Below are 12,032 nucleotides of genomic sequence, written 5' to 3'. Positions count from 1 at the left end.
ATTCCCTTGAATGAAGAGATTCGACTACTAGGCATAGTATACAACAAGCAGGTCACTGACCCAAAAAAAGTTCCACAAACATGGGAATACTTATAACATCATTTGTTTAATAGTAGCAAAAGACAGGAAACAAAGTAGATTCCCATTGACTGGGGAATGCTAAACAAACTGTGGTACATGAACGTAATGGAATAGAGCTGAGCTGTAAGAAATGATGGACATGAAAGATCTACATGAACACAGTGAGATTTACAAAGTGAAATAAGCAAAATCAAGAAACGATATACAAAATGACTATATCCATGTAAATGGAAAGAACAGTCCCAAAACAAGCAGAAGATGATTACTGAGAAATTGTAATAAACAAGTGTGGTTCCAAAGAAGAGATATGAAAAGATACCCACCCACCCCTGGCTCCCCTCTCTTTGCAGAGGTGGGGCGGGGAGCGCTCCATGGATGTGGAGCATTGTATAGAGTTTCAGATTTCTTTCAATGCATTGATCAGTTTTGCTTATTTTTCCTCTACTTCTTCTTTTCTTTTTTAGTCTTCTTAATTCTTTGTTATTGCTTGCTGGGGGAGTGTGGGAGAAGAATACATAGGTAAATGTAAGAGATGTAAAAACCACAGATATCAATAAAATTCTATTTTTTTTAAAGTATGGGTATGTGTGTGTGTGTGTGGGGGGGGTGTTAACAGATAATCAAGAACTTCCTGATTCTGAGTTATTAAACCCTGAGTAGTGAATGCTAGCCTTAGTACTAAACAGGCTGGGCATCTTGGAAGCCCAATATGGCTATCTTTTCTCCCAGGTGATCTATTGTATTTCTTGCTATTTATTTTTATTTCTGATGAACACAATGGCTCTAATAGCAAAGATAAAGTTAAAAGCAGCAGACAAGGGGAGTGGAAGGTGGGCATTTCCTGCTTCTTTCTTTAAACAACGCTAGGGCCAGATGTGGCAGCTAGGTGGCTCCATCCATAGAGTGGCAACCTTGGAGTCAGGACACAAGATCAAATTCAACCCCAGACATTTAGTAGCTGTATGACCCTGGACAAATCATTTCACCCTGTTTGCCTCAGTTTCTTCATCTATAAAATGAGCTAGAGAAGGAAATAGCAAAGCACTCTAGGATCTCTGCCAAGACAACCTCAAATGGGTCATGAGTCAGAAACAACAAACTGATTAAACAACAACAGGAAGATTAAGAAAAGGATTCTAAGAAAAGCAAAGTAAAAGTGTCAGAACTGCTGGTATTGGAAGTTAACATGAGATCTTCTTTCTCTGCAAACCAATTTGCTACTGGATAACCTTTGGTCTTTTCCCTCACCTTCACTGATCAAAATTCAAATTCAGCCTTGGACACTGACTGGTTCTGTGATCCCCTAGGCAACTCATTTAAACTCTACCTGCCTCAGTTTCTTCAATTGCAAAATGGGGATAATAACAGTATCTATCTCGCAAAGTTGTTGACAGGATCAAATCAGATAATATCTGTAAAATTCTTAGCACAGTACCTGGAACATAGTAAGTACTATATAAAAGCTTATTCCCTTCCCCTTCCCCTTCCTCTCTCTTTCTGCCTATGACCCCACTGTTTCCCATGAGAGCAGGTGATCTGGAATGAGCAACACTGAATCTGGAGGCAGAAAGTCTGGGTTTGAATCATAGGATCACTGATTCAGAGCTGTAAGGGATCTTAACCTTAGAAGTCAGCTATCCCTCCCCCTCTCATTTTACAGCTAAGGAAATTAAGACCAAGAAAAGTTAAGTGACTTGCCCAGGTACTAAGTGACAGAGGATGGATTTGAACCCAGGTTTTTCTGACTCCAAATAGAATGGTTCCCCCTTACCACAATGCTGCCTCTGCTACTAATTACAAGACAACCTTGAGCAAACAAGCAGCTTGTTCTCCTCAACTTTGGTTACCTGTTCATTAAAATTAGAGTGTTGGACTAGAGGAACACTAAGGTCCCTTCTGGAACAGCCAGGTGCTATAGTGCACAGAGTTTGAGGCCTAGAGTCAGGAAGACTCATCTTCCTGAGTTCAAATCTGGCCTCTGATGCTTACTGTGACCTTGGGCAAGTCACTTAACCCTGCTTGCCTCAGTTTCCTCATCTGTAAAAGGAGAGGAGGAAATGGCAAACCACATCAGTACCTTGCCAAGAAAACCCCAAATGGGGTCATGAAGAGTCAGACATGACTGAAACAACTGAACAACAAGAAATACTGCAGAAAATGCAGAGCAACTGTTTGCATGTAAAGGGGCAGAGAAACTGAATAAGCATTTATATAGCACCTATTATGTGTCAGGCATTGTGCTAAGCATTTCACAACTATTATTTCATTTGGTATGAGAGAAAAAACCTAAGGACCTACAACCTCGCCACCCCAACAACAAAGTGGCACTGTAATTAATGAAGCAAATATTATTTGGGAGGCATTAAGAGGGGTATGGACTGTAGAAATTGCTAAATAATCTCCTTATTACTCAGCCCTAATCAGATTTTTTAAATACTAGCATAAGTGGCAGGTCATACCAGTCAACTAGTATTATTAAGTACCAACTCTATGCCAACCACTACACTAAGTGCTGCAACAAAAATGATCCTAAGAATTTGGGAGGCAGCTAGATGGCACAATGAACAGGGCACTGGACCAGAAGTCAGGAATACAAGTGCAAATCCTACATCAAATACTTACTAGCTGAACGATTCTGGGCAAATCACTTAAACTCTTCCTGCCTCAGTTTCCTCTTCTGTAAAATGGATCTAACAATAGCCTCTACCTCCCAAGCGCGTTATGAGGATCAAGTGAGATAATATTTGTAAAGCACTTCAAAAACCTTAAAGTGCTCTATAAACGCTAGTAGCTGTTATTCTTAGATGACGGGAAGAATCCAAAGCATTAAAGGGAGGCAACAACAAGAGATTAGAAGTACCCAAATGCTTCATCTTAAAGTTGAAGGGAGATTTAAGAAGCATCTTCAAGTAAAAGATTATGATGGTCTTTTTTTTCTTTACAGGTTAAAGACAGAATACAGGAAATAATGCAACTTGAGGAATTTCTACAGAAACAAATTTCCTAATATGGGAAAATTATCGTTTCTGGAAGGCTTTAAAACCAATAGCTAAAATGAAAACATGTTTTGCTTCTCACGTTCCTTTACAGACCCCATAAATTCTGTTTCTGTGATCTGAGGGATGAGACTACAGCCCTTGGACCATGTCCGTAAGAAGCCACCTGATCATTCCCAGTGGCCCGTACTGAAGATGCCTGTACTTGATGCTGGTGTGCCAAGCCTTACCGTCTGTTTCCTGAAATAGCTGTGAGAAGCTCTTATATATTTTCAGTCTTCTGCAAGTGGTTTACCTGGCTTGCCTCTAATTTAAATGACTCACCCTGGCTTAATAAACAGATAGTGGCCTGTGCAAGGCAGTCATTCTGCAGGCAGCTGCCAATGTCTTTTCACTGTACCTATCTTATTTATTCTTTTAAAGCAAGCTGAGAGCTGTTCTTTATTTGGAAAGCAGCTCATAGGAATAGGTTATCTCTTCTTGGTTGGAACAAGATGTGGTGGGGAGAGAGTAGTTGCTTGTTTCAGCTGAGGAGGAGATGGTTCCAACCTGCTGGTGAGGTCAGGGTGGGAATGTAGGCTGGAATGTGAGCAGAAGGACTGTTAGTCAGCCAGACCACTGAGGTTGGAGCTGGGGGGGGGGGGGTGAGGGAGGGGAGGTGAGGGTTGGTACTAGGAGGAGGGAGTGATCTATGCTTCCAGGAACCATTTCCCTTGTAGAGGTGCCAAGGGCATTTGCATGTATTTTCTAGTGGTACTAGACGTGCAGTTCCATGCTTCAAAAAAAAGGCTATTTGGAACACAAGGAGAGGTGATCATTTTAAAATGTTTTAGAATAGATACGGTTTTAATGTTTAGCTATAGATGACTTTGATTAAGATACTATTTGAAATTTCCTATAATTAAAAAAAATGGGTTTTTTCCTTGCAACTAGAAATACATAATTTTCCTAAATCATCTAACCTTTAGCTCCAGACATTTTCTGACTGTCCCTCATGCCTGGAACACTCTCCCTCCTCTGTTCTGACTACTGACCTCCTTGGTTTCTTTTAAGTCCCAACCAAAATCTCATCCTTTCCTGGAAGCTTTCCCTGTTGTTGTTGAGTTATTTCAGTCATGTCTGACTTTCTATGACCCCATTTGGGGTTTTCTTGGCAAAGATACTGGAGTTGTTTACCATTCCCTTCTCCAGCTCATTTTTCAGAAGAGGAAACTGAGACAAACGGTGTTGTCATTTGCCCAAAGTCACCCAGCTAGTAAGTGTCTGAGGGCTAGATTTGAAATTGGGCAGCTCTTCCTGACTCCAATTCCAGTGACACTTTATCTAATGCACCACATAGCTGTCCTATTAATTCTAGTACTTTCCTTCTGTTAATTTCCTATTTACCATGTACGTAACTTGCTTTGTAAATATTTGTCGGCATCTTGTCTTCCCTGTTTGATTGTAAACTCCTTGAGGGCAGGGACTGTCTTTTGATTCTTTTTTTTTTTTGTATCCCAAGTGCTTAGCAGTCTCAACATTTAGTAGGTATTTAATAAATGTTTTTTGATTGACTGACTGATCATTCCTTCCCCCACCAGTTCCCTAAATTCAAGAAGCCTGATAACAGACAGAGACTAATATTGGGAGAAACACATTTGAATTCACAGATCTGCCAAGTCTAGCATTATACCTACACTACAAAAGCAATCATATATCAAACCTCACTAATTTAGACCAACTTGTAAGAAAGTCAGTTCCAATTAACTAAAAATCCAAGTATATGTTATTTGAAAAAAAAAAATACAGTGAGGCAGCAATATACAGCAGTAAAAGCATGTTATGTGGTCAGAAGAACTGGGTTCGAATCCTGCCTCTGATACCTGCCATTTGTATAACTTCTGCCAACTTGCTTTTTAATGTCACATCACACTATGGACTTGCTGAGTTTCTTTGGCACCCACTATGTGCCAGGTACTGTCCTGAACTAGTGATAAACACACAGTTGTTGTCTACCCTGGTTAGACTACAGCTGGAGTATTTGATTCAATCTGGATATCACATGTTGGAAAGGGCACTGGTAATAATAATGCCTAGCATTTAGATAAGACTTTTAGGTTTGCAAAGCATTCTGCTTATGTTAACTCATTTAATCCTCCCAACAACACTGTGAGGAAAGTACTACCTTCTATATTGTGCAGGTGGTTTGAAAAAAAATCTGTGTCCTGATTACATTTTATTTGGTTGCACAGTGTTCACCCACTTATTTCCTGGCAGAAATGGATCTAATTAATCTTAACAAGTTAATAAGAGCTAGCATTTGTCTTTGACTTTCAGGTTTGTGATTTTCTTTGTTGTTATTTAGCTGTTTCAGTTGCTCCCAACTCTCTGTGACCCCATTTTGGGGGGGGTGGCAGAGACACTGGAATCGTTCACTATTTCCTTCTCTAATTCATTTTATAGGTGAGGATACTGAGGCAAAGTTAAGCCTTGCCCAGGGTCTCATAGCTAGTAAGTATCTGAGGCCATCTTTGAAGTCATGAAGATTAGAGTTGCTGACTCCAAACCCAGTGCTCTACACATTGCATTACCTAGCTGCTCCCTAAGTTTATAATGCACTTTACAAATGTTAGGTCATTTGATCCCTACAAGCACCCTGTGAAACAGGTGCTATTATTATCCCCATTTTACAGATGAGGAAACTGAGACAGACAGAGATCAAGTGACTTGTCCTGGGTCTAACACAGCTAGTAAGTAGTTGATGCTGGATTTGAACTCAGGTCTTCCTGACCCCATGTTCTGAGCTCTATCCATGGTACCACCTAGCTGCTTCTTACTAGAGACATGAGCCAGTGTCCAGAGGAAGGTGATGATCATGTTAAGTGAGGAACAGCTGAAGGGACTTGGCTGGAGGTTTAGCTTGGAGAAAAGAAGTCTGGGGGAGAGGAAGGAATAATAGAAAGACAGCTGTCCTCAACAACAGCTAATAGCATTTAGACAGCACTTTAAGATTTGCAAAGTGCTATACATATTACCTTGTTTGGTGATCTTAGTAATTTAAATGTCACTTATGAGAAGTATTAGACAGGTTATGCTTCGTCCCAAAAGACAAGATGAGGAACGATGGGTTGAAGTGAGACTTGATATTAGATAAGATTTCTCAACAATTGAAAGATATCCAAAAGTGGAATAACTGTGTTACTCTGGAAGGTAGTGGAGTCCATGTCACTATCAGTCTTCAAGACCAGACTGGATGCCCACTTGTTAGGCCTGTTGCGTAAGAGATTATTTTTCACATATGGGTCTTGTGAAATGACCATGAGGTCTCTTTCATCTCTAAGATTCTAAGAATGGTACATAATGGCTAGCTGTGAATTCCAGGAACCCAAGAAAAGAAAATCACAGAGTGCCTCCCTTTAATAAGGTTTCTTCTCTCCAGTATTCCACCATCTCTTAAGAAATGCTAGCTGGGTGTAGTGGTACACACCCAAAATCTCTGCTACAAGGCTAAGGCAGGCAGACCTCTTAAGTTTGGGAGTTTTGAGTTGCAGTGGACTAAACTGATCTAATGTGCACATTAAGGTTGGTGTTAATATAGTGAGCCCCCCACAGTGGGGAACCAGACAACTGATTATGGAAGGATGAACCAGTCCAAGTTGGAAAAGGAGCAAGTCAAAGCTCCTGGGCCAATCAAGGTGGGAACGCTCATGAGCCTGAGAGAAATTAGGACACCCAGTATTTTTTTTTTCTTTTAGGGAACTATACTCCTATACTAATAGTCAGTTTAGTTCAGTGTTCTGTTTCTGATAGAAGTACAAAGTGACATTTTTAGATTCAGCATGGGGTGTGTGTGTGATATCAAGCACAAAAAGTTAAGAAGGCCACACAAAAATTCCTAACAATCTACAATCCATGGACTTATCTAAACCCTTCTTAAAGAGGCAGGGTAGTGTAGAGGATAGAAAGTTGGGTTCAGACCCACAAGGAGTGGCATTCAACTCTTACCTCTGACATATACTCACTGTGTGACCCCGAGCAAATCACTTAACCTCTCAGTGCTTTAGGTAATTCTCTGGGACTATAAACTATAGGTGTCATCCTGTATTGGTAGAGAGAGTTCTCTGATCAAGGAGTTCCCTAAAGTAACAAAATCACAAGTCCAGTCCCTATCTTAAAACTATTCAAATTTTGCTGTTGTCCTTCAGTTGAGTATGACTCTTCATAGCCCCATTTGTGGTTTTCTTGTCAAAGATATTGGACTGGTTCAACATTTCCATCTCCAGCTCATTTTTTTAAACAAACGAACGAGGAATTGAGGCAAACAGGGTTAAGTGACTTGCCCAGAGTCACACAGTTAGTAAGCATCTGAAGCCAGATTTGAACTGAGGAAGAGGGTCTTCCTGATTTCAGGTCTGACAGCCTATCCACTTCTCCACCTAGCTGCCCTATTCATATTTTTAGCTCATACCAATTCAGAGCCCAGACCTACTCATTGTATAAATCAATACTTCCCCCTGTGTCTTAAATCTGCTTATTTCAAGTCTGAAGGGGATTGCCCCCTATTGAGTATCCCAGGATCTAGTAAACAAATCTGTGCTTCATAAATTTATAAAATGTGATCATATCTTTCCTCAGACTTGATCTTTCTAGCCTATGGGATCCTATTTTTAAGCCTGTCCTAAAATGAAAGTGTTTTTAATCAGCTTAACTGCTCTTCTCTGATATGTCGTTCTTGGGGTCTAGAACCAGAAATACATGTGATATTCTAATAATGCTAACTAGAATTTTTTCAAACTTCTCTAACTCCTGTTATCCTAGAACAAAGTCCAAGTTAGGGATGGGAGAGGGTAGAATAGTTGGGAAACCCTGGGCTACAGAAAGAATTCAGGACAGAGACAGAGATATATAGAATTAGAGGCGATGAATTACCAAAGGACCATGGATCTAGAATTGGAAGGGTATTGATGAGGAAAGTGCTAGTGTCAGAGGTGGGATTTGAACTCAAGTCATCTAACTCCAGGACCAAGAAATAACGGCCAAACTGAGACTGGTGAGATCAGTCACACAAGAGTGTCAACAGTTACTCCTAAAGGTTAAGCCTTGACCTTAGAATGAGAATGACTAGGGGACATAGGAATGCCCAGTTTGGCATCAGAAATTGTATAAAGCAGAGAAAGAGTCCTGGCAGGAGCTTTAAGAAATTAGTTTATCTGTCAAACAGCTCTGAGATGCAGGGGATACCTGCTTAAGTATTTGAAAGTACTTTCCTGGTACCTGACCCCCTTCCCTTTGCCCATTCTATTTCTTCAGCATACTGCTTTCCTTCTTGAGGGTCAAGGCTTTTCTAATCAATAGTCAGAGAAAAGAGGGAAATACAGGCTGGAAACAAATCAGGAACTCTTTATTTTTACAAGGCATTCTCAAGGGCATTGTGGCACTCCTAAAAATCCAGAAGGGAACTTTTGTCTCCAGAAGCATTAAAGCTGGACTGACTTTCCAGCAATAGTTGGTCTTTTAGGACACTTTTACCTGGCACCCCATTTTTTTCTTGTATTATTTACAACTAGAGAGGCAGTGTGGCATGATGAAAAGAAAAGCAAATTCCAAACCAAGAAGGCCTGGTTTCAAGTCCTGTCTCAGGCAAGACTACTTACTGTGTGATCCTGGGCAAGTCACTTAACTTTCACATGCTCTAAGAAATTCTCTAGGACTATAAATGGTAATGAAATTGCCAAGTATTTCCCCATAGGTAGAGGGAAATCATCAGTCCAGTCCCTCTCCTTCTTTACAATTCATTTTGTACGTGAATAAATTAATAAATCTTTAGTAGTTTTACATAAATCGTGAATAAAGTATCTTTAGCAGTTTTACATAAATCGGTGCTAATATAGCACTTCAAAGTTTGTTCTCATAAGCAGGTACGCAATCTTCCCTATGCTGCTAATTTTTTGATGCTGCTAATTTATTCATCAAATCCCTATTTTATACAGCAAAGGTATAATGGAGCTCAGACAATTTCAGAAAAGCAAATTTTAAAATACTTGAGATCTTCCATTAGTACGTTGTTGGCTGTAAAGCAGGCTTAGGCTTGCTAACCTGAAAATACCAAGTTTTCAAAGAAAAAAAGGTTGATTTTGCTTAAAACTCCCACCAGAAGTCCTCTCTTTTGTATTCCTAACTGGGGGCTAAGTGATATAAGCCGGTAAGATTGAGGAGTGGGGGGGAGTGAGGGAGGATATAGCCAGAGCAAGGTCTGGGGGAGGTGAGCAGACTGATGAGACTGGGGCGGCCCCGTACCTAGTTCGGTTCCTCCCCGAGCGGCCCGATCTCATCCCTGTTTACGTTTCCTATGACAATTTCACAGCAGCTGCGCTCTCCCCATTTTCCTACAGGCGAGCCAGGGCTTCCGATCAGGTTTCAGGGGATCCAAGCCATGTTCTCCTCGGCTTTCGCATTTAGAGGAACTCCATGCGCCCCTGGGCGCGCGGGTCGGGGTCTGCGTTCCACGGCTGGGGCAGCATCTTTTCCGATGGAGACGTGGAGCCTGTGCCCAGGGCAGCCCCAGCCTGGCAGCGCAGCCCCAGCCCGCCAGAGCTCGGGTTTCCGCTTCTGCCCCGTCCCATTCCCCCAGCAGAATCGCACAGAAGGACTCCACTATGGGAGCGAGCGCACAATAGGAAACTTAGACTCCTTCCCGTCCCCCCGGCTCCTCTCTGCCTCCCCGCCACCCACAGCCCTCCAGGGCAACCCCTGCGATGACTTACTTTTCAGGGCTGTGTTCCCGGCAGCTCAGTCATCCTGGACACCGCGAAGCCGCCCTTTAAAAGAGGCAAAGGTTGGCCCGAGTCCCCGCTGTCTCTGCTGCAGTGGTCACCCTCCCCGCCCGGAGCTCAAAGCCAGGCAGGCTGAGTCACCTACATGTGTCAGATTAAAAGTCCTCTCAAGCTAAGAATGCTGGGAAGGGCTCTTGTTTACAACTTGAAATCTCACAAGAGGGAAGATACACGTACACATCATCTACATGGCTCTCCTCCATTTCTTGGTGCAGCTGATTCAATGAGTTCTGAAATCTACCCTTTTAAACGCGTTGTTTTTAGGAGAAAGCCTTCCCTTCTCAATTTCCCTGTACTTCCTCCACATACTACGCTGTTGTATTGACTATCTCTGCAGAGCGCTCCCATCTCCCGACATCGTGCCTTTGCACCGGCAGACCCCATGCCTGGAATGCTTTTCTCCCTCCCCTCTACCTCTTGGTTTCTCGGCTTTCTTCAAGACTCAGCTCAGTTCTCTTCTGTAGGGCTTTGCCTCTCCCTCACCTGCTAGTGACTGCTTTGAGATAACCTCTCATCTATTTATGTGTACCTAGCTGTTTTATCTCTCGCGTTAGAATATGAGCCTTCTGAGAACTGGTACTATTTTTACCCTTTTTTTGTTACGTTCCTGGCACTTAGCAAACAATTAATAAATGTCTTTTTAAAAGTGGATTTTATTTTTCAATGAACAGACATCTAAGTTTAAATTTAAATATAAATTTTTTTTGATCGGTGAAGCAGTTGATGGATTGATTTTCCGCTAATTACATAGTAATGTTTAGTTTAATTTTCTCCCGTTCTCATAAAAATAAGTAAAATTTGAAAGTAGAGTCTTATTGCTGCTACAGAATTTCCTCTATTTTCAAACTATATCCTTTAAATAAAATAAAATAAAGGTATTTTAGAGTACAAACAAGTAAGTATATAAATTAAAATTTCAACAGCTCTATCGATAGAGATCATGCAAAAGAAAGGAGCCCTTCTATTCCATTCAAAACTTCAGATCATACAAAGTGTAACATCATACAGTAGCAGAAGTGGAGCTTTCAGCTTTTACCTGGAGTCAGCTCAAAATGCAATGCAATTGATCTGATTAATTTTAAAAATCACCTATTCAAAAATCACTTAAAAACCAAGTTAAGGGCTTTCAGATCAGTCTAATAGTCAATATGGACACTATCTACATTTCTTCCAGTGGTAGTGGAATAATCATTTAAGGTTGAATATATCTTTCAGTACAAAGATTTACAAAAATAATAATTATTGCAAGTCACAGTGAAGAATAATAATAGTATTTAAATGTACATCCCTTTAGGGTTTGAAAATGCTTTAAAAATATTTTCTCATTTAATGCTCTAATCAGCCTTGGGGAGTAAATGTTATTGTATTTCCATTTTACAGATGAGAAAATTGAAACTGAGAAAGTTTAAGTGACTTGCCTCAGGTCCCAGAGTTAGTAAGAATCTAAGGCTCACTTTAAACTTGGGTCATCCTGACTCAAGGGCCAGCTCTATGCACTGTGGTCACTAAACTGGCTCTGTAGAGAGAGGGTGAGTTGTGGATTCACATTCCGCCTCTGACACATGCTGACTATGGGAACTTGGAAAAGTCAATTTGCCTTCATAGAGCTCTACTCACCTCAATAGAGAACATCTCCCAAAAAATCAAAATAAAATTTGAATTATGAAATATGAACTAAAGAGAAATCATAGTGTTCTCAATATCAAATTTTAAAATAAAACACTTCTCTCTATATAAGTGAATTTGTTAGCAGGAGTGTAAACTCTTTTGACCAGCGGAAAGTTTGGAAAGATAAAGTTTGTTAATGTAGATTCCATCCAGTTGAGAGTTCCTGTGTAAAACGATAACATGTTTATCTCTCACTACTCACATTATCAATTTACAAACTGCCTTTTCTTATCCCCCATTCAGTAAGCATAGGTCAAAATAGCTCACAGCCCCACAACAACTCAGTTCTTGTTTTTTAGTTTGTTTAATTCTTAGATACAATAATGAGAAGAGAGACATCATTACACAGTAAATAGAGAATAAACATTGGAGTCAAGAAGACCTGGGTTCAAGATCCATTTCTAACACATAGTGACTTTGTGACCCTTTGAAAGTCACTTAACCTTTCAGTGACCCAGGTAATTGTTTGAAGACT

The 12,032-nt window shown here is 40.7% G+C and overlaps 1 protein-coding gene across 2 annotated transcripts in view; it reads right to left on the bottom strand.

Moving 5' to 3' along the window:
- The window catches only part of KCTD20 (potassium channel tetramerization domain containing 20), a 65,506-nt gene extending 55,205 nt beyond the window's left edge, over positions 1-10,301 (bottom strand). The window contains exon 1 of one of the 2 annotated variants that reach the window (XM_072641934.1): positions 9,821-10,301. The gene's annotated coding sequence lies outside the window, so the exon portion shown is untranslated. The remainder of the gene's footprint in view (positions 1-9,820) is intronic. The other variant, XM_072641935.1, reaches the window with a different exon arrangement.
- Positions 10,302-12,032: the final 1,731 nt, after the last annotated feature.

This window comes from Notamacropus eugenii, chromosome 2 (assembly GCF_028372415.1).
Source record: "Notamacropus eugenii isolate mMacEug1 chromosome 2, mMacEug1.pri_v2, whole genome shotgun sequence".
In the NCBI taxonomy this organism is placed as follows: domain Eukaryota; kingdom Metazoa; phylum Chordata; class Mammalia; order Diprotodontia; family Macropodidae; genus Notamacropus; species Notamacropus eugenii.
Note: the sequence above shows the minus strand (reverse complement) of the source record. Positions and strands in the feature narration are given on the sequence as shown.